Source organism: Pteronotus mesoamericanus, unplaced genomic scaffold (assembly GCF_021234165.1).
Source record: "Pteronotus mesoamericanus isolate MK-2021 breed Mesoamerican mustached bat unplaced genomic scaffold, CSHL_Meso_final contig_221, whole genome shotgun sequence".
NCBI lineage: Eukaryota > Metazoa > Chordata > Mammalia > Chiroptera > Mormoopidae > Pteronotus > Pteronotus mesoamericanus.
Genome location: NW_026555092.1, coordinates 14,035,823 through 14,058,829, shown reverse-complemented (window position 1 = coordinate 14,058,829; position 23,007 = coordinate 14,035,823).

The following is a 23,007-nucleotide window of genomic DNA, read 5'->3' as shown; positions in this document are numbered from 1 at the left end:
TGATGTAAAGAAAGTGGAACAGGCAACGGAACTCACAAAGAAGTTAAAATTAGGCTGAATCATAAGAAGTTGCTGGTATTGCAGGTCAAAAGCAGTTGGACGATTGGCAATTTCATATGGCTTAACCTAATCATCTCCCAGTCCCAGGGGAGCAGTGAGGGGCCTTTCTGAGCCCCCAGTGGCCTCATTCTTCCAGCTGTGGTCTGACCATAAAGGTGCACCCCTGCCTGGAGTGCTTCTGTCTGTGTCTGGACCTCCACACAGACAGCATCGTCTTAACTCCTGCCATCTGAAAGCAATCTGAACCCACCACCCATGCTGCTCTGCCCAGACCCAAAATTTGCTCTCCCCTCTCCCTACACTCTCCGCACATGACTTGGAGGGCAGCAGGGATGGAGACCCTCAAGGCCCCGGGAATATACTAGTATTCCCAGATCAAACAACCAGTTCAATCCTACCCCTGGGCACTTAGTACATATTAATCATATCATACTTGACTTGCTCAAAGGCTACAAAACACATCTGCAACATCCATCATAACAACTCCATGACAGACATGCTATTATTGCCATTTTACGGGTAAGGACACTGAGGTCATACTAGCTGATAGCTCTGGAACACTGACCATTTGAAAGGCACTGTGCTATGTGCCTGAAGTAGAATATTTCAACCCTCATGACAGAGGACAGAGTACTACTGATTCCCACTTGTAAATGAGGAAAGTGAAGCTAAGAGTGGTTAGGGATCTTGTCCAAGTCACTCAGCTAGTAAGTGGCAGAGCTGGGCTCTACCCCAAGCACGTGACTCTGGACCCTGCTGGGCTGTACCATTTCCCTGTTCACATTAAGAAAATCACTCAAGGTGACAAGAATTCAACAACTGAACTGAAACCTGAGGCCAAAATATGACACCACCATCAGTTCCCCTAAGGTATTTTATCAATCAGTTTTATCTTAACATAAATACTTATTTATAACGAACAGTTCCTTAGTTCTTAGGTTTGGAAGGACAATCAAGATTTGTCATAAATAAATAGAAAACATGACATAGTCTTAGTATTAATTCAAAGAGAAGAATGAAATGCTATATGGAATTCTGTGTGTAACTTTCTATGCTATAAAGTTACTGATAAACTTAGGAATAGACTATGGTTTAGACTATGATTATTGGAGGAAGCCCCCAGCCTTGGGGCCTGGACTTTGGTCTCAACCCTGGCACTTATGATAAAGACTATCACTCTGACCAAACTTTAGTCAGGTTCTTCCAAACCTTCTTTGTGACTAGGTCTCCTCCTTGGCTTTCTGTGTCTGTCTCTGTATAGCGAAATTTTAGCAAGAATTCTGCTAAATCAGTTTAGTGAGAATCTCCTACCCTGATATCTGATCAAGAGCTTTATCCCTCGCCTTTGATATTTAAGTGCCCGGCCTGTCTTTAACAAGAATTCTCCTACCCTTGATGTGTCCTCTTAGTAATTTTTCATCCACTGGCCCCCTCACTCTGCTCTTTGGTTATAAGTCCCTCGCTGTCTTTGCTGTATTTGGAATTGAATCCAATCTCTCTCCCCTGTTGCAATAGTCTTGAATAAAATTGTTCTTACTGTTTTTTATGTAAGTGTCAGAATAATTTTTCCTTCAACCGTTCTACCACATTGACCATTAGCAAATCACTTGACCTCTTTGCACTTCACTCTCCTTCCCTGCAAAATAGGTTCAATAATTCTTTTTTTTGGGGGATTTCTCCCAGTATCTCTGGGAGAATCAAATGGGATTAAAAAAATATTAATAATCTGTGCAAACTACCAAATATTAAACAAACTCACATAGTATCTTTGAGAAAACTAACAAGAACTGCAGATTTATGTTCTGCTCCATTGAGGGTCTTCCCTATGCTGTGCAGGGGTTGCAGGAGGTGGCAGTGGGAGGCTCCAGAAAGGATCTGGCAAAACGGGAACTAGGTGAACTGTGCCAGAACACCAAACTCCACATGGATGCTCGGGAGCCTCCTGTACCCCCTTAACATGCAAACTGTCGCAGTTCCCAAACCAAAAGAGATTTCACTGCCTCTGAAAGCGAGGTGTGATTGCACATTTCCCACACAGCTTCTGACGGCACACACCGTGCCGCCTGCTTGATGCAGTGGAGGGGGTGTGTGTATGTGTGTGTGAGTGTGTGTTTGTACTTGGAGAGGGTGTCTGTGAAGTCTAAAGGGCCATATCGCGCTTCCTGCAGCTTAAAACAGCCAGCGCCTTCTGGGGAGCCCCATCCAGCATTGACTCGCTGTGAGTTGTAACAGACAGCATTCTGGAATTAATGTGTGAGTTTGTTTGCCATGGGTTAGGGGGGACGTTTGCTGGCTTACTCAGGCTTTCAGGAACAGTAGCCAAGTGTAAGCTTGCTGGAATCGCCAGTTTAGCTCTGCCAGGGCACAGCCATCTAGCCAGGAGGCACTTTTGAGGAAATTGCTTTAAGAACAGTAACATGTGAGGCCATTGTTATTACCATTATTATAATTATCACTATTTTAGTAGTAGTTTTAATGGTAGTATTTTGTGTGGATTTTTGGCAACTGTTTTACTCTGTAAAGGTTTAACAACTAAGACTGATTTAAGAATCCAAGATACAGAAACAAGGTGATTCTCCCTTCCTTCTTTCTCTTCCTTGTTTCTACCTGGTCTCTCTCTTTTCTCCTGGGGCGGGGGGGGAAACAAAACAAAACACAAAAAAATACCCAACTCCCTGCTCCTCCCTCCTCCCCCCCCAAAAAGAAAAAAACACCACACGTTGATTTCACATTCCTTCTTTCCGTTAAATTGCCCAAACCAGATCTGCTGTCTAAACTGTGATGTAGCCTTGACTCTTCAGTTAACTCAACTATTCCTAGGTGTGTTCCAGAACTAGCAGAGCGAGCCACAATGGGCCTGTGAGCCGATGCCTTCAACGGGAAGGGAAAGCGACACTTTGGCCCTGGGCCACAAGCTCTCAGATGCTGGGAAGCAAAGCCCACTCTTAGCCCACTGGCTTTGTGGGGGAGTGGCAAGCAGTTCCCCGAGCTTTGTAACTACTTTTGTGACCCCTTTGTATCCAAGGCTGAGGACCCTGGGAAACACTAGTTACTCTTCTGCAGGCAGAGGTGGGCTTTAGAGATGCTAATTTGTGTAATGGTTTGGAGTTGATTGACAGGCAGCAGGACAATAAGCCCAGAAATGTGAATGAACCGGGCGGTGGAGGCTAGCCGGGCCTTGGGGATGGAAGAATTGAAGGTTTCTATCTCAGTTTGGATTCCTGGGAAGCTGACAATTTGGTTTCAGTTTAGATACCTGCAGGGAGAATTCAGCAAATAAATACTAAGCAGTTTAAATTTAAAAAAGAAACAAACAAACCAGGGGGTCCATGGATGAACTTTAGGAGGCCCCTGAAATGAAATGCAATATTTTATTTGTGGGTGGATTTTTTGGGGACAAGGCAAAATTTTCATTAGATTGTCAAAGGCATGGGTGACTCCAAAACATTTTTAAAAATTTAAAAAATGTTTTAAAAAGCCACAGGGCCCTTTTTCTCCAGGGAGCAGGCTATCTAGGGAGGAAGGTCTGAATTGCCAAATCCAGAGGAGTGTGAGTCCCCCAAATACTCCATTAAGTTTACTCTGCCCCTCTACCCTGCAGTCTCCTAATTACAGATTCGGCGTCACCTTTTAGTGCTTGTGGCATCTGACACTCTTAACTACTCCCTGAGGACTCTCTCCTCCCTGTGTCAGTGACACTGATCTTCCAGATTTCTTCTCGCTTCCCTGGTGTTTTGTGGTTCACCCTTTCGTTGTCAGCCTTGTCCAAGGAGCCTTCTCTGTTCTCTCTGATGATCCTGTATCATGCTTTAAGTGGCCTTGTTCCCGGGCCCATTCCCTTCTAATTCCACATTACGGCGTCCACAATGTTCCCTAGTCCTTTGCCTTACCTGTCCTGTCCAATCCAGCCATGTTTTACTATTAATAAAATTAAGACTTCAGTTCCTCAGTCACACCAGCTATATTTCAAGTGCTCAATAGCCTACGTGTGGTTAGCAACTGACACGTTGGTAAATTGTAGGACATTGCCATTATAGTAGAAAATTTGAACGGACAACGCTGGTCTAGCTAACTGCTATGTGACCTCGGAAATGCAGCCCAGTCAGTTCCTGCAAGCCCAGAACTGTTCCCAGTGTAGGTTAGACACCCCTGCTCCCTGCACCCTTTAATCTGCCTTCATTACAGACTCACTGACTTCTAGGAAAGCTCCACCGTCGCGTAGGTTTCCTGAAGACAGGGACCATTCTTACCTGGCTCAGTATCAGCAGTCCCCAGCTCAGTCAGCATTTGCTGAATGAATGAGTTTGTGACAAGCTGAGCCGGGAAGCATAACCATGGCCCTCAAAGTCACCCTCACCCGGAGCAAGTCGGCTGATAGAATGTGTTGGTTCCAGTTGGCCTGTGGTGGATGAGAGATGAGAATGTGATTTCAAGATCGGAGGGGAAAGAAGAGGCCACCTCCATTGGCTGGTGCAGTGGAGGTACCAAGCCAAAGGCAACTGTGGAGCATTTTTGTTTTTTTGTGCATGTAGTCATGATCTGAATTCTGGCCAGTGTGGCTTCCGCCTCTCCTATCTAGATAAGGCATACACTTAGAGAGTCATGGAATCTTAGAATTAGAAGGGACCTTAGACGCATTGTAACTTGGACCTTTACCCAATGAATTATTCTCCTCTGTAGCAGGGGTTTCTTCTTGATCACATCCTCCTGAATCAGGCTATTTCATTCCCAGGCAGCTCTTTTGGTAGGAAGTGTTTTTTAATAGTAACCTGTAATCTGCCTCCTTACATCTGCAGTAAGGTCCTGGCTCCATCTTTGGATGCACAGAAAGTGCATCTGTCCCTGTTCTACAGTTATAAGCAACCTGTGGGTGTAGTCATTTGTCCCTTCCTCCAGGGACCATTGGAATTTCTAGGTTGGGTACATCACAGGTAGTTAATTTTTATTAAACCAATTATTTCACAGTTTCCTACTTCCTTACTAATTCACATAGAGGTATGAATCAGCAAACCTTCCTTGCCAAGGAAAGGCATTATAACATTTTACCTCTTAAATGCTTGTTATGTATAAGAACCAAAGCCAGTTTTTGGCTGGGATGCATGTTCAGGGAGGGAGCTGAAATGACAAGTGAGTCATGCTCCCTTAACGGGGACCCTGAGATGGAGAGTAGATGTGAAATGGTTAATTGACATTGTCCACATGGAGGCAGGTGTGTCAACACCTCATAGTTGATATCTCATTATTTATATATTATAAAAATAGCAACAACAACAACAATAATCACTAACTTCTACTAAGAGCATTCCATGAGGCAGGCAGGTTTCTGAGCTCTTCCTATATATTACATGTTTCAGCAATCCTATGCACTGTATCCTATTATTATCCCCACTTTGCAGAAGAGAAGATTGAGGCAGGGAGAGTGAATGTTCTCGATCTTGATTGGCTAGTTTTCTATTTCTCACCCTATTCATGTGACTTCCTAAGCTTGTCATGTGCACAAAATGTATCATGCTCTAATAGATCACATTGACTTTCAGCTGACGACGTTCAAGTCACTGAAATCCTCACAGCATCCCTGTGAGGAGGGGTTTATTAGTTCCATTTGATGGTTGAGAAAATCAGAGGAGTCCATCGCAGAGCTTCCAAGTGATGTGAACTAGAACTTCAGCAAGAATTCCAAAACTCCCGCACTAGTGTACTGGCCGCTACACCACCACAGCTCTCCAAATGAAAGCAGGGTCTCATCTGTGACGTGATCATTTACAACGTACTTTGCTTCTATATTTCATCACCCTTTCTAAGACAGTAGGGCAGACCCCTGGGCCTAATATCATATGTGTAAGGAGGTGATGAAGCTGGGCCTAGGACACAGATGTTCTAGCTTCATGCCCAGGAATTCCTGAAGACTCTTTGACCTACTCGGGGACCGGAAGGGTGCAGCATGGCACCAGGTATATTCAGAGCACTTTCTAGCAAGGGCTTTGCTGTGATGGAGAGCATGCTCAAGGCTTCCTGGACACGTGCAGGTGCTCCTCCTCCTTTCTGAGGAGCTCCTCCTTTACGTGTTCCTTCATCCCGGTTCTTTAGACCTGCTCTTCTTGATGCCATGTTGCCCTGGGCTGGCCTGGGTGCTGTTGCTCCTTTATAAACCCTACAGGAGGGCTAAGCAGGGGCTTTCACGCAGAGCAGGAAGGATGGCTCTGGAGTCATGGAGAGGCCTTGTGTTCCTCTTTTACCCCCAGCTCTCTATGAATACAGACAAGTAATATATTGCCCTTGTGCTTTAAATTTTTTTCAGAGCTGAGACAAAGACTATAATCTGCCTTTCTTACAGGGCTGTCAGAAAATTTAAATGGGATGCAATATTCATTTGTTTATTCATTGATTCTTCATTCATTCATTCATTCATTCATTCAAGAAATATATAATGAGGTCAGCTAGATGCCTGGCATTCTTAGGTGCTGGAGATATACCAGTGAACACAACAAAGTCCAGTCTACATGAAGCCTCCATTCTGGAAGTTCAAAAAAAAAAAAACAACAAAAACCAACCAAAAACAAAAACCCCAACAAAACAAAACCACACATGAAGATAAAATAAAGCAGGATACAAGGGTAGAATATAACTGGGGTGCTATTTTACAAAGGTGATCAGAGAAACCTTCTATGAGGAGGTTACATTTAAGCAATAAAGAACTACATGAAAAGAGGGAGGAAGCCATGTGACTAGGGTGAGAAACCTCTAGCCAGGGAGGGACAAGTGCAAAGGCCCTGAAACGGGAGTGTGCTTGGGCTGTTCAAGGGTCCACAGGAAGCCAGCATGGCTGGAGCGGAATGAAGGAAGGTGGGAATGCTAGGAGATGAGGTCAGAGGGATAGCCCCAGACCTGACCATATAGACTCATATAGCTCAAGAGAGTCTCTTAATATAGGAATGGTCTGCAGCCCAGTCCACCCTCTGGACACTGGGTTCCTGCCACTCTGGCCAGCTCAGACTAGAGTTCAAAAGATTATGGCCAAAGCAAGATAAGGCCCTAAAGGTGATTTGAAATACAGGTTGGATCCTGGATGCAGCTAGTTCAATTCATACAGAGAATCCAGGTACAGTTTTGAGACAGTCTTTGAGCCCTTCTCTGCAGGCAAGAAACTCCATGAAACTGAGAGAGGTGCTTTTTCTCTCTGGTTCCTGCTCTGCGACTGACCCTATTGATCATCCCCATTGCTACCAACCTCATTTCTGATTTATCTTGTAGTTGTGATTCTGTGCCTGCCTCCTGGAGACTCAGGAAGCAGGCCAGCCTCAGCTCCTTCTTTAGAAGGAGGAATTTACTCTGAAGCGCTGATCCACACGCTTGGTAGGGATGCACAGTGCCGCGGGCTGGTGTGCACACCTCTCTGCAGGTTGGCCTTTTTTTTACTGGGGCGGCATTTTATGTTCAACCTTGTATGTACTGATGCTTTCTTTAGCATCCCCTGCCTTGACAACACAATTCAAATGACATGAAAGATGGGCTTGCAAAGTAAAACATGCTGTTATCCCTTGCTCCCCGGAACAAGTGTTTTCATACTACTGTAGCCCCTTCCAGTCGTTTGTCACATGCTGACTAATTTTTTGTGTGTATTTGCCAGTACAGTGCAAATATGATTTGTGGCCTGATTTTTCACTTTGTTTTCATGCTATTTCCCATATCTCTACCTGGCCTTCTTAGTACCCGTTTGTAAGACTTCATCGTATTGATGTGCCAGTCCCCTCTTGTGAGCATGTAGGCTTTTCCCCATGGCTTTTTTCTTTCTAATTAATTAATTTTCCAATTACAGTTGACAAAGAGTAGTATATTAGTCTCAGGTGTAAAACATAGTGATTAGATATTTATATACCTTACAGAGTGGTCACCCTGATAAGTCTAGTACCCATCCGACACCATGCATAATTATTGCAATATTATTGACTATATTTCCTATACTGTACTTTACACGCCCATGTTTATATCTGGCAATGTGCACTTCTAAATTCATTCCATCTTTTTTACCCATTCCCCCAATATCCTTGCCACCTGGTGACCAACCCCTCTGGCTTTTAAGAAACAATTTTTAAAAATAAAAACAAGCCATGTCCCATTTGCCAGAAGCACATTCCTATTCAGATAAACCCCGAAAAACGTGGTGGTCATGGACTGAACGGACCCTAAGTGGCTGGAGACTGTCTATGCCAATTCAAGGAAGGGTGTGGGTAAAAAGTCATCTCAAACCTCGGTGTCTCCATGAAAGATGGGATCAGGCAGTTTGCCTATGTGGCCTAAACTCTTCCAACTCCTAATAAGCTAATCAGGGCACTGGTGGTGAAGTTCATAAATCCTAAGACTCTGAGCTGCATGGGAATTTGCCAATACTTCTGCTTGGTACCTCAGAGCAGTCATTTGGTGTTTTAAGGAAAACTTAAATGACACAGAAGTAAGCCTAAGAGCAGCTGGCATCTAGGACTGACAACCAACTAGAGCACTGGACGGGGTCCTGGAGAAATCCATCAAAAAACAGAATATACCTGTCCTGTTTTCAGGCAATTCTTCTAGAAGCGAAGGAGCGAGAACACACACAGAAAGACACTGTTGGCCTAACAGCGAAAGTCATTTGCGTATGGTCGTGTTCCCTTGACTTCTTTATCTGAAGCCCCCACGTTTGCACTAAACTCTCTCTCTCTCTCTGCGCTCAGTCTGCAGGGAGCTGGGGTGGCCAGAGAGCAGCCATTGTACCGGCCAATTAAACAAGAAAGCTCCGATGTGACAGTTCCACTGTGAAAGTTTTCAAATAGTGTTTGGAATGTTTACATAATTGTTCAAAAGAGGCTTTTTCAATGTACCTGTTTACACTCTTTACTTTTGGAAATTCTTTCAGCAATCAGGCCTTGGAGGGCTCTCAGCCCGTACTTGCCACCCTTGATTGCCGAGGGAGAAATGAAAGGCCTGTCAGTGAATCACTGGGAAAACATTCCCTAATAAACGCCCTCTAATGAGGGGGTGCTGAGAGCAGAGGGGAAGAGCTGGGGGGCCGCGGAGTGGGGACCGTCACAGTTTTGTTGTGGAGCCGTTTGGCAAAGGGAGCGCCAGACCACCGTGTCTTTGTGTGCAAATTTCCCACCGGGGCCGAACGACTTTCCACAATTTAATTAAGTGGCTTTAGAGTCCCGGAGTTGGCCTAACAAGCTACTCTTCATGAATGAAAGATTTGTCCCCGGCAGTGGGGGCCAGCCGGAGACAAAGTGGGCAGCAGTTACGGCTGCCTCCGGCCGACGTAACTGCTCACACAGCCGCCCGCCCCGGAGCAGCTGGGGAAGGCGGCGTGGGGGCTGGGGGTGTCCCTTCTGGGATGCATCTCACCTAGCTTGCAGCAAATATGCCATCCATATGTCCAGGATCACAACCGAATCAGCTCCATCAGGCCTGGCAAAGAGGCATTTAAATTGCTAATGCTGTACCGAGGAGCGATGACAGCCCTGCCAAGGATCTGCTCTGTAGGATCCATAGAGACAAACCTGGGGGGTTCGGAAGGAAAGGGGGTGAGAAACACAAGTTGCTGACTGTTAGGAGGCAGGAGAAACCGCGGCAAGAATGCACCCAGGTCGGAGCCCCGAAGCTGGTGGGCTGACTCTCGGGCCCATTCCTCATCCTTTATTGCTAAGAAGGGCCCAGCTGGAGTGTCCGGAAGGGCTGTCCTGCAGGGAGAGGCATCTCCCTCACCTGAGAACAAGACAGCTTTTCGAGAATGGCAAAAACACTTGGAGTGCAGACTGGTGGGAGGAAGGGAGGGCCTGCCCGTCGCTGTGAAATGCTCCCTCAGCTACGCTTGTTGAGATCGGGGGTCTCTCGCAGCCACTTTCCAGTGGAGGGTTCACGGAGCGTTTTTCCCTGACTGTATTTTTAGAAAAAATTATGATGACAGTTGTTAGGTCTCAGGCAGGCAGGCAGCACATTCCATTACAAAGTTAGCATGAAATCAATATGTAAATAACCCTTTCTAACTGGCAGCTATTTTTGAAGGCAGAACGCACCTGATGTTGCAGGTTTGTTCCAGTTCACTTTAAATACCTCTCTGTCCTCTGGGTTTGTGAATGTGCTCACATTCAAAAGAGCCTTTCCTCCTTTTCATTTGATCTTCACATCATCCTGGAGAGTGGAAAGGCCACTGAGAGCCTTGTCCTCAAACCTCCTCCATCATTTAAAACTCCGATTGACAAGACCCACTGCAGACTGGGAGTGTTAGTTCTCCTTCAGCATGGTCATGTTTCAGAAACAAGGGGTTGGTTCAAGAAGGGAAGGGTTGGCAGAAGCCTTGGCCATCCGTGGGAGGAATTAAAGGGGAGGAAAGCCCGAGAGAGTAAGATCAGGATTGAATCACAATGCAGACAGTCACTGCCAAAATGCATAGAAGTCAATGACAGGACATCAAAGGTCGGAGGATCCCAGGCAGAGGAGGGGCCGCTCAGAACGGTGGACGCAGCTCAGCTCAATGGGAAAAAAAAAAACCCCAGCTCTCAAGGTCCATGAGGGTGAGCAGGATCAGAGACCAAAGGCCTTCGAATAGTCCCTCCTCATTAGCGACAGGTTTTGTTGTTGTTTGATTTTTAACTAGCTGTACTGTGTGTACCTGTATTAAAAAGAGAAATACTGCGAGAACGTTCTGTGTCAGGCATGGATGGTGCCAGAGAGCCCAGTGTGGCATGCTGTATGTGTATGTGTGTCTGTTTTCTGAATTCAAGCGCGGTCTGATAACAATAATGACGGCTACACTTTATTGAGCATCTACTATATGCCACTAATCTATGGGTTTTTGTGCGCTTGCACAGTTCTAGAGCCTTTTCTCATACCTGAGCTGAATCTGCTTTCCTGTGCCTTATCCCCATGGGCTTCCACCCGAAGGCTTTTCCTTCATGGAACAGTAAGATTGGCAGTACCTTCCTCTGAGCCTTCTCTCCTCCAGGCTAAATACTCCCTGTTCGTCTATTATCGGAGTTCCCTTCCCCAGACTGACTTCACTGGGTCCATGTGTTACCTCCATGTTCTTGCCATTTGGTAAGTGAGTCAGATATTCCTTTTGTGTGTCTAAATACTAAAGGGGTATCTCCCGGCTGAAAAGAATGCATTTACGGTGAAGCTTTAACTATCCTCGTGCACTGTAGGTGCAGGCCCAGAGAAGGAGGCTTTCCAGGCGGAGGGGAACATGTGCATAACAGGTGAACAAAATCTACTCTCAATAACTAAGGAAATAATCCTACCAGTGGATCCTCTGGTTCCAAAAGTTACCCAGAACCCAGGGAAGTTCAGGAGTTCACTAACTGAAGTGCTCAAATGTTGTTATGTGTGTAATTTAAACAGAAACATGTCGTGCTGCCATTTGGATGACTCCCACAAGAACGTTTTGTCAAAACTGTCCATGGGTCCACAGCCTACTTGGCAATACGGGGGGTCGTGAACTTGCTGCCAGGACCGTATGACTGATGAGTGATGCTCGGGGTGTAGACACTGTCTTCCTCAGTGAGGAAGGAGGGTGGGGGTATGGCCCCCTTGGCCTTTCTAGCTCTAAGTCTACTACAGCTTGTGTCTCTAACAGTAATCATTTAAAACACTGAGTGCATCGAGAGTAGCTTTAATATCCAAGACTGTTTTTTATCTTTATTAGTAGAATAGAAACAACTGCTCAAAAACAGGACAATGGCTAAGCTCATGATATTCATTAATGCAATGAAGTATTATACAGCAATTAAAAATAACCCCAATGAAAATGTAAAACTTGAGGAAAATGTCTACAGCATAATAACAAATGAAAAAAGAAACACATGATAAATGGTTTGTATACCATGCTACAACGGCATAAAATACAGCAGGCCCTCAAATACTGTTTCATCAATGTTGTTTTATAGTAACATTGATGGGGGGGGAATCGATTCCAAGCAAGGGCCACTCTCTGTGTGGAGTTCGCCTGCTCTCCCACGTCTGTGTGGGTTTTCCCCTGGGACTGTGGTTTCCTCCCATCCCCCAAAGATGTGCACGAGAGGGAGACTGATGTGTCCACACTGTCACATCCTCAGTGAGCGTGTGTGAGTGTGCCTTGGACGGAAGGGCATCCTGTCCAGGGTGGTTGCCCACCTTGTGCCCTCCGCGGCCAGGAGAGGCTCCCACCACCTCAAACTGGAATATGCAGGTTGGAAAATAATGATCTTACTTGGTTTTATTAACCTTAAATGTATATATAGCTCACATTTAATTCAATGGTTACTATTAAAAGCACTTTTGCTCTTTATTGAGAACTTTGGCGATGTGTTTGTGACCAGAAATATGACAAAGAAACTTAACTCTTGCTAATACCAATTAGTCTGCGGTAAAACTGGTTTTGTTATGCATCATTCCCCTTAAAGTCGCAGTTTCCAAGCACCTATTGTCCAGGTTAAGTGAGGACCTGCCCTATGCCTGCATTTGGATAAGGACTGAGGAGGTAAATATGTAAACGGCGAGTAACTGTTATGTAGGGGGTAAGGTTTTCTTTTCCTAGATGTAATGTTACCGCATTTTATTTTTAAAAATAGGGGGCTTTTGAAAATCAAGAATTTTCTTGGAGACAAAAGAATATAAATACAAACACAATGTCTCTAGGCGCAACCCAAAAGATTTTGGGACCCTAACGGGAACAATCTCTGTCAATTATGTGGTCAAACCATTAGGCTGAGAGAAGTTGTTATCACTAGAACAGTGGTAGGAATCAAATATGCACATATTTCCCCTGGAACTTGAAAAGCCTAAATTATTTTATGATAATGCACAGTAGTACTATTCCAATACAATTTTGGTTATCGTTGGTTTTCCTTATATTTTAAGTTATTTTTTATATATAATTATTTTTATTTTTAATTGTGGTTGGAAAAAAACACATAAGGTAAAATTTACTATCTTTTTCAGTTTTAACTGTACACATCTCCAGAACTTTTTCATCTCACAAAACTGAAACTCTGTTCCCATTAAACGATAGCTCCCCATTTTCGTGCTACTATTCGTGCTACTAGCCCCTGCTACTATGGTTCTACTTTCTATGAATTTGACAACTTTAGATCTCTCATATAAGTGGAATTATACAGTGTTTTTGTGTCTGGCTTATTTCACTTAGCATAATGTCCTCAAGGTTCACTCATGTTGTAGTGCGTGTCAGAATTTTCTTGCTTTTTAGAGCTGAATGATATTTTCATATGTACTGCATTTTGTTTATCTGTTCATCCATTGATGGATTTGGGGGGTTGCTTCCACCTCTTGGCTATTGTGAATAATGTTGCTATGAACACGGATGTACGAATATCTCTTCAACAGAAAGTTGTATTATGTTGCTCCATTGATTTGGACCCTCTTTGAGTATCACATTCTTCCATTTGGCCCCTGCTCACTCCTATGAGTTTAAAAGTCTATAAACTCTAAGGATTCTCTTTAGTTAATCCCTGGCCCTCCAGAGCTGGGAGGCGTGTTCCAGTTGGTGAGAGCTGATCTTTAACTTCAATGTCAGAAGCTTATTTTCTCCCTGGTGCTTGCCTGTCATTCGTTAAGAAGTCATTCTCAGTGCTACCACCAATGCCTGAAGAAGGTACTAGAAGTTTTCAAAAATAAAATGATGACCTTAAAACAGCTTTCTGTTTCCAAAGTACAGTTTGGACTTGTGGTTAATCTATCCTACACTTGTCTTATATTCAGAGATGATGCCACCACATATTAACTAGGTTTTCAAAGATTTGCAATGTGTGATCATTCATCTGGTGCAAGACTGAGAGTTATTTTTATATTGTTTATGAATTAAGAAACTGCTGAACAAAATAATCCTATAAACAAAATTACGTGGTGGGGGCAGGATATTTCAGCAGCTTAAGGGGACAAACGTATTCAAGGATATTAGCAGTTAAATTTGCATATAATTGATGTACGAATTATAGATAAGTTTGTCTACTAATTAAAGTAACATTAGAATGTCTACTTAGAAATATTGGTTAACAAATTATATACTTAAATTAGCAAACTTACATTTCTTTTCCTTTGCAATTTAAATATAAAAAATTTCCTCTTCTTGCTACAAGTTCCTGGAAGTATTACTCAATGAATTATTGTAAAGTAGATTCTATTTACCAATAAGAACAACATAAATCATTCATCCAACAAATGTTTTATTGAGCACATACAATATGCCAGGCATCGTGCAAGGCACTGAAAGGAATACACAATAGACATGACAAATAAAATCCCTGTTCTCTTAGAGCTTACTCTTAGTGGATGGAAGACAGACAGTTATAGACAAATAATAGCTCAATGAATAAGATCATTCAGATAGTGAGTAGTGTTATGGAGGCATTAAAACAGGGTCACATGACTGTGCATGGGGTCTTGCCACTTAGATTAGTAGTGAAGGAGGATCTATATGAGAAAGTGACACTTGAGCTGATACTGGAAATAGAGACAGAACCAGTGGTATGCCTAGCTATGGGCAGAACATTCTAAGGCAAATGCTGTCAGTAAAAGGAAGAGCAAGACATACTGCAAAGAACAGCATGTTCACGGACCAACAAGACTGGCGCGGCTGGAACATAGTAAAACAGTGGGAGGTTGGCGTGTGCTGGAGTTGAAGATATGTTTAGTGCCAGCTACGTGGTCAGGCTGACGTGAGGAATATCATATACTAAATGCAATGGAAACTATGGTGTGGGTTTAAGCAGGGTAATGACAAGGTCCGATTTGTGTCTTACAGAGATATTCTTAGGACTTTGTAGAGAACAGGTGTTCAGAGGGCAACACGAGAAGCAAATCTTGTACCTGATCAAGGGGAGGTACATGAAATAAAGCCAGGAGCATGTGGAGATTGAGTAATTCCAATTAGTTATTTTATGTACCTTCTTTTTCCTTTCTGTCTTCCTCTTTTTGAGCCCAACATGCCCAGGGCAGAGGTTCTTAACATGGAGGTTACAATAGAATCATCTGGGCAGGTGTCTGTAAGATAGAGGCTCGGTCTCACCAGGTCATCTGGGGTGAATTCTGATCATATTGGTTTGTTTGTTTAACCTTCGCAGATGGTTTTGTGCACTGAAAAAAATACCAAATGACAAAAAGCGGCGATGGGCAGGTTTGTTTATGGAGAGTAGGGACTGCCCTAAGGGACTCTCAGTACAATAGTAGAAACCAGACACTACACAATTCATTGTGACACTAAATATAAAAATATTGGGACTGGGAGGAGAGCTTCCGACAAAGGGCTCCTGGTGTTCAGTTGAGGGGGAAATGCTTGACAGCGAGGAGGGGTCGAGGTCTGATTTCAGGGGCCAGAGCGTAGTTGATGGTAATCGGTGGAACCACTTCACCCCTCAACTGGCTATGTCAGGAGTGACTGGCTGCCCCAGCCCCTCAAGCCATGGGTGCTGAGGAGGCGTGGGAGACAGCCTTGGGAAACAAGTAGGAACAGCCCAGAGGCTGAAGCAGGAGGGCAACAGTGGGAGGCAAGGGAAGATTTGAAGTGAGACTTTTCTGATTCCCATCCACTTTCTGGCGCCCACCCCTCTAAGTCTAAATTAGTGAGCATGTTTTTTGGCTAAGTCATCTCTTCACCATGTGAACTGGTTATCAGTGCAATCAAATAGGAGTAGTGTTCTGGATTTGTGGGCAGGCTAAAAAACAAAATGAACTCATTTCTCAGGTATTCATTTCCTATACGGACCCCTCAATAATACAACTCCCAGAGTGGGGGGATTGGGGAGTACATAGAGGATCTGGGTTCTCCTTCTAGCACTTTCATCATGGATTGAGGGACAGACTAATAGAACTTGGGGAGGGAAAGAAGGTGTGTAGAAGTGAGAAAATTATGTTTTTTTAATCTATCTATACTGTTTTACTCAGTTTTTAAAAAAAACACTAAACTTAAAAGAGATCAACCAAGGGGGGAGTATTTGCATTCCAAAAAGGTTCCCTAAGGAGTTTCTTTAAATTGCAAGATCTCCCTGGACCCTTCATTATTGTGCATTATTAAGTGGGAAAAACAGGTTCAGGAGTCACTGGTCCCCGAGCCCTCCTCCCAGGTCAAGCTCTGTGCTCTGTTTTCATGTACTGTGTGGAATATGGGTCATCTGGTTGGGTTCCCACCTTTTCTGAGCTGTTTCTGAGCTCCCTGCTATTACTGTTGGCCTCCTCATAGGCCTCTGCATCTTATGGAAGACGCCAAAGCACTTGACATTTAAAATTTATCAGCAAAGTTAAAAAAAAATCTAATGTGAATTAAGCAGGATTTTTAATCCCCTCAACTGTTGCCATCAGTATAATCACTAATAGAATGAAATCAGAATCAGTGAAGGAAAATATTAATCACGCATTTGCATCTATTAAATATAATGCAAGAATGAGTAGGCTGGATACCCACGGGTGATTTTCTGGCATTTATGAAGCAGGTGGCTGTGGGTCACTGAGAGAGAAGGGTGACACTCAGGGGTGTTGATTTCCTTCTTACCAGCTCTTGTGCCTCCACAGCCCACACATTCTCAACCTACTGAGGGATGTCTAGGCAGAGAGCGAGCTGGGAAGGAAATCTCTTCCTGCCTGAAGCCCTGTGACTTGCTTTGGATCAGATAAAAATTTGCTAGAGACTTTGGGACTTTGAATCTCTGACTTTTAAGAAGGGAAAGGTACAGAGTAACTCCCCACTCCCATCCCCACCTCCAGGCTGGGAATTCATCTCTGAACCCATGATATAAATCCATTGCTGGGACCATGTCAGATAGCAGCTGAAGCCTAGGAGCGAGGGTGACAATAGGTCTTTGGGGACACACTGCCTTCAGTAAAAGACTATCCTTGATAGTTAAAAGTATGAACTTGGCGTTGAAACAGACCTGCTTTTTATTAGCTGTGCAACTCTGAGAAGGTTCTTTGAACTTAGCTTCAGTTTCTTCATCACTACAATAGGGGTAACAATAGTTACTGCAAGGATTAAATGGAATGGTGAATACAAAGCACTTAGCCTAGTGTCCTGTTCCTAGTAAGCACTCAACAGACATTTTTTAAATGTTCCCCATACAATTTTTCTTCGGACAACACATTGTCCTGCATGCGTCATCTCACCTAACATTTCAGCCTCTAATGACCTGAAAATCTTTGTTTTTAGATTTCCCACTCTCATTTCAGACCCAACTCTGTTCTAAACAGAACCCATGGGTGCCTCAAACTTAGCAAGTCCACAACAGAACAGGGCATTTCCGCCAACCCAACCTCCCTTCTCTAGACTCTAACATGTAAATGAAACTAGTCTTCCCCCAGTCACTCCATTCAGGCAACTGAAGATCATTCTGTTTTTCAAACTTATGTCCACCATGTAAATCAAATTAGTTTCCATAGCCTGTTGAACCAGCTAAGAAGTTCTCAAGTTCATGCTTTCCTCTTAGCAACTAATTTCTAGCCTAGATCTTCAGTCTTATCTCCTCAAATTTACCTGTCCCAGGGCCCAGAGAGAGATTTCCTGAAATTCATCTATCTGACCATTTGTGTCCTGCCTACAACCTTTCCAAGGTTTACAGAATGAAATCTAGTTTTCTGGCTTGGATTCAAGACCCCTCATGGTTTGTCCCCATGACCTCTGTAGCCTTGTCTCCTGCTGATTCCTGCTCCTCACTTTGGAGGGAATAAAGACATGAGTCTAACCCTGAGTGTTTTGTAAAAGTAGAGTGAAAAGCATGGGATTTTCCCAACCAGGTACTTTTTAAAATTACAAAAGTGCAATAACACTTTTTATTTTCCATTTCAATGAATATTTGAGTACCTACTATTGCTAGGCACTGTTCAAACACCATTAATACAGTGATCTTATAAAATAACATCCCCTTCCTCATGGAGTTGTACTACTCAGTGAAAAACCCAGCTATGGGCTCAAGTATATGAAGTATATGCAGATATTATGAAAGTGACACATAAAAACAGTAAAGAAACATGGATGACTCAGTATGTGATATTAGGACAACTGACTTGCTCTTTGGGAAAAACATTCAGTTAGATCCCTGCCTCAAGCCATATACCAATGCATTTCTAAGTGGATTAAAGACTTAAATGTTGAAAATAGATTTCTATCTTTGGCCCCATATTTCTGTCCTTGCTTTTTTCCACACCAGGAGTCTCAAACTCAGATGCTGACAAGGACCAGACCAGTCATCTAAATAAAAAAAATGGTCTTGCCAGGTAACCTGGAAAGCATTTGCTCCAGGTAAATACCTAATAATCACAATCATATTCACAATCATAATAGCAGCAGCTGACATTTTACAGCCAGTACTTTTCTAATCACTTCCCATTAATTTACTCTTTGAATCCTTAAAAGAACCATATGTGACATGTATGATTATTACCAATAAACACATTGAGGCACAGAAGAGTTAAGTAATTTGCTCAAAGTCACACAGTAAATGTTGACTAGGATCTGGAATCCAGGTAGTCTGACTCCAGAACCTAAGCTCTTAAATCCTATATTCCAGACACATTCCTGCCAGTATTCCTAATCTCCTTTCTTCTCTGGTTTATTTTTCTTCATACTACTTTATTGCCATCTAACATATCATATTTTTTTATTTATTTTGTTTGTTGTCTATCTCCCTTTGCTAGAATGTAAGCGTGTGAAGATAATGATTTTTTATTTATTTTGTTCACTGTTGTATCTTTAGTGCCTGGAACAGTGCCTGGCAAAGAAGAATTACACTGAATGAATGAATGAATGAATGAACGAACTGTGGTTTTATCTTGCACAAGAAAAGAAATGTCTTTGAGGTCTTATGTTTTATCTTTAAAAAAAATCCAGATTTTGAATTCTACTCTAATATATGCAACTTTATTTTAATATTAAAAGATATTTTATATTGTTCCCCCTACACCCCAACCAAAATTTCACGTAAAATCAATGCTCCCAGTCAACACTCCCTGTTGTCTTGTAGCCTCCTATACACCTGGCACACCATCACACACACACCCCACTCTGTCCTTCTCTTGCCTTGACTTTCCTAGTAAATGAAAAGACCAGCTTTCCCAGTGAAAAGCTACCAGGAGTGAGTTGATGCAAGTTCAAGAGTGGCTGACAGTATAAAAGACTGTGGAATACTTGAAGCCAAGGACATTTCAGCCTTCCTGAGCAGGCATACTGAGGTTAAAGGTAGGGAAGGGACAATTCTCTTCATTTTTCACAAATAAAACTATATTTTTTTCTTTTCCTTTTTTAAGTCTCCCCCATCTGTCTTTAAAAATGATTTCCTTGTTTAGTTTTTCATTCTTTCACTTTCTTTTCTATGTTAAAACTATCTCACTCATTAAGTTGTCTAGTAAATATGCATCAAGCTGCCCAGCAGGGCACTGTACTTGGGGGATAAAGCAGTGGACACAGTAGACATTATCCCTCCCCCGCCATGGAGCTCCCTGTTTTGTGGTGTACAAACAAGAATACAGGCTGTGCAATTTGGGTGGATGATTGCTGGGATAAAGAACTGTAGGATGCTGGGAGGGCACCTATAAGGACACATAACCCAGATTTAGGAGTTCAAGAAGGGCTCCCCAAAAGAAGTGATGGTTAGGCTGATACCCAAGAATGAGTACAATTTACTCAGGCTGTTGGGAGGGGGCTGCTGTCCTAGCGTCTGACTAAAGTGGGCAGGGAAGACAGCTAGGATAATTGTGATGACGATGGGGGTGTGTGTGTGTGTGTGTGTGTGTGTGTGTGTGTGTAGAAACCATTCTATACAGGTTGGATTTGGGAACTGGGGATTTTTTCCTTCCAAGAAAGAGTAGACTTGGGCTCCCTCAGGTATTTGAAAGTCTGACACACAGAATGTGGATTTGGCTTTTATGCTCAGAGGCTCCAGAAGACAGGGTGATAGCACTGGGTAGGTGTGAGAGGCAGGTGAGGCTTTCAAACAGAGCTGTCCAAAAACAAAGTGGCTCCCGAGGGAGGCTGTAAATGCCTTGTCTCAAGAGTCTGAGGAACATACAAGAAGGTGTGTGCAGCGACACTTCCCAGGGATGTGGGATAAAAAAATGTTTGGTGGCTCCTTCCACCAGGGGTTCTGTAACTCTGGGCCATTGCCCTTTAGTAGGGGCTCCTTCAAGGAGAGCTTGAGGGCATATTTGGACTCTGCCTTGCTCTTGGCTAAATGAGAAGTATCAGACCTGAGCCTCGCCCATGGCAGCTCACACATCCATCAGGGAGAAAAACAGGCGAAGCTGCAGGAAACTCACAGGTGGATTTGTGGAACAGATCATGAGAGTAAAAGAACCTGAAAAAAGGAGTGACTCTGCAGCCTGGAGCAGTAGAGGATTCGATGAGTGGAGCGTGGAGTCCTGTCTGGAGTCAATGACCTTGGGTTCAAGTCCGGTTCTGCCCAAATGTATGGGATGTCTTCAGGTTAGCCATTTTCCTCTCTGAGCCTCCGTTTCCTCCTCTGTGCAATTAAAGGCCCTATCTGAACTCTAGCATTGAAGGGTTCCATGACCAGCATGCTGTAATGACCATGTCAATAGTTGGGAGAAAAAAGGAACATTCACTCATTTATTCATTTTTTTTCATAAATACAATATTTGTCAACCTTTCCCATGGGCTTGATTGCTGGAAAAGGAGCCAGAGGCAAACACAAAGGTGACTGAGATGGGCCATAAGAACATGTTCATTGCAGCCTTGTTTGCAATGGAAACAATAAAAATCCATCAATAGGGACGTGGCCAAATAAAGGTGGCTTATTCAGATGATAGAATAGTATTCCTCAGTTAAAAGGAGTAAACTAGATCTCTTTGTACCAAATGGATAGATCTCAAAAACGAAATATTGAGTGAGAAAAGCAAGATGCAGAACAATATGTTTGGCTAAAAAGCAGCCTGTCCTTTGTAGAAGACCAGTTGCCTCCCTAGCATCCGTTCCTTTCTCTAGATATATTTTTGTTCATATTTCCACAACAACCTGAGCAGCCTGTGTGTTTTGGAAGAGGCCAACTCTACCCTCTTCTCACAGTGGGGGACATGTCCCAGGCCAAGGCTGGTCCATATCATCCTACTCATGGCTGTAATGTCTGGTTCAGGGATGGAAGCATGAACCATTATGGGCCATGAAAACTGAGAAATTTACTGAAGCTTTTGGGGGAAAAGCTTCCCTTCTCGCCCTAGAGCTCTCCCACTGCTGACTCCCTCTCTCCCTGAGTCCTTGATGACATGGACTCAAGGTTGAGCAGTTAAATCAGGAAATCCTCCTTGTCACTACACTTTTCAGTTATGGGAGCTAGTAAGTCCTCCTTCAAGTTTAACTCAGTTACACTTGGGCTTTCTGTATTTGCAACTCAAAGGATATTAACCAATACACTGTTTATGTAAATTAAATAACACATACAAAAAACACTATATATTTTTCATGACTATAGTATACATATGGAAGTATAAGTACAAAGCAGGGACTGAAAGCTTGAATACTCCATTCATGTTATGGTTGACTCTGTTCAATGGTGGGGGAGGAGCACTGAGAAATAGGTCCAGGGTTGGAAGACAAATAATGGCTAGCATTTATCGGGTGCTTAATACGTGTCAGACATTTATATGCATTAACTTACTGAATTTTCAGGACAGCATTCCACATCTATTTTACAGATGTGGAAACTGAGGCACAGAGCATTAATTGAGTCCCTTGTTTATGGTCACCATGGCTAATAAGTGGCAGAACTGAGATTTGAACCCAAAGAGCTAAGCTCCAGAGCTACTTATTAGCTTTATGTTCTTTTTATAGCTGTACTACAGTGACATGAACCTTGTATGTAACAATTCTCTTTTTTAATAAAGTGAAGTAACTATAATAAAAATTTAACAATCATTTTTCTCTGGTGAGAGTGGTCCAGAGGTGGTGGTATTCTTATTCTCTGTCCTTTTGTGTGATTGTTCACATTCCTTACAGGAAGAATAAAGCTGGGGGCAGCTTCTGTTCTCAAGGATTCCTCAATCTATGGGACAAACGGCTGCAGCGCAAAGCGAGCGCTGGAAGGCAGGCTGAGACAGTGCCGTGGGAGTTCAGTAGAGGGGGGGCCACATCATGCTTAATAATCATGGATGGCTTTGTAGCGGCTGTGGCATTAGAAGCTGGACCTGCCGATGAGGTCCAGATAAAGTTCGGATATGCAGTGTTAAGGGTGACTGAGCAACTGGGCAGAGAGGAGGAAAAGTGCAGGACCAGAGGAGCCCATTTGGTTGGAGCTGAAGGCACATGAAGGAGAGAGAGAGAGAGAGAGAGAGAGAGAGAGAGAATGTCTCTGGAACTCAGCTGAAGTCAGATGGTGGCAGGCCTTGTTCTCCATTCGCCCTTGTGTCCCAACCCAAAATATGGCTTTTTGTTAGGCGGGGGCCAGCTGCTGCCTCTGGCGCTGACCTCCTCTCCGCCCTCGCCGTTCTCATGAGGTGCCCATCTGGCTGTTTTTGCTGCATCTCCAGATGTTCTTGGGGCTCCTGCCGTGAATTATCTGCTGACCCAGCAGTAGCCCCTTCCTGAGCACCCAGAGTACTCTCAATGTAAAACATACGGCCACATTTAAGCCAGTGAGAACTTGTCTTCCAGGGAACACATATTCAGACCAATCTGCATGGACCTATTCTGGTCTCCGGGCCACTCAGAGTCCCCTGTGCAGAAGCGGGTGAGATGTCCCCAAGCATCCACAATGGCTCCTGACAGCTGTGGGAGGGACACAGATGCAAGCTAGCATGTAATTAGTGCCAGATATGCGGCTTTCTGATCACTTTCCCCCAAGAATGTGCCTCCCTGGCTGAGAAGCAGATAATGGACAATCACAGAAGATCCTTGATTATGGCTTGATTGAGCTTATGGGAGCTCCAGACGGCTAATGCAATTGTGCCTTCCAAACCGTCAGTGGAGGGCATTTCCGTATGGGCAGGGAATTA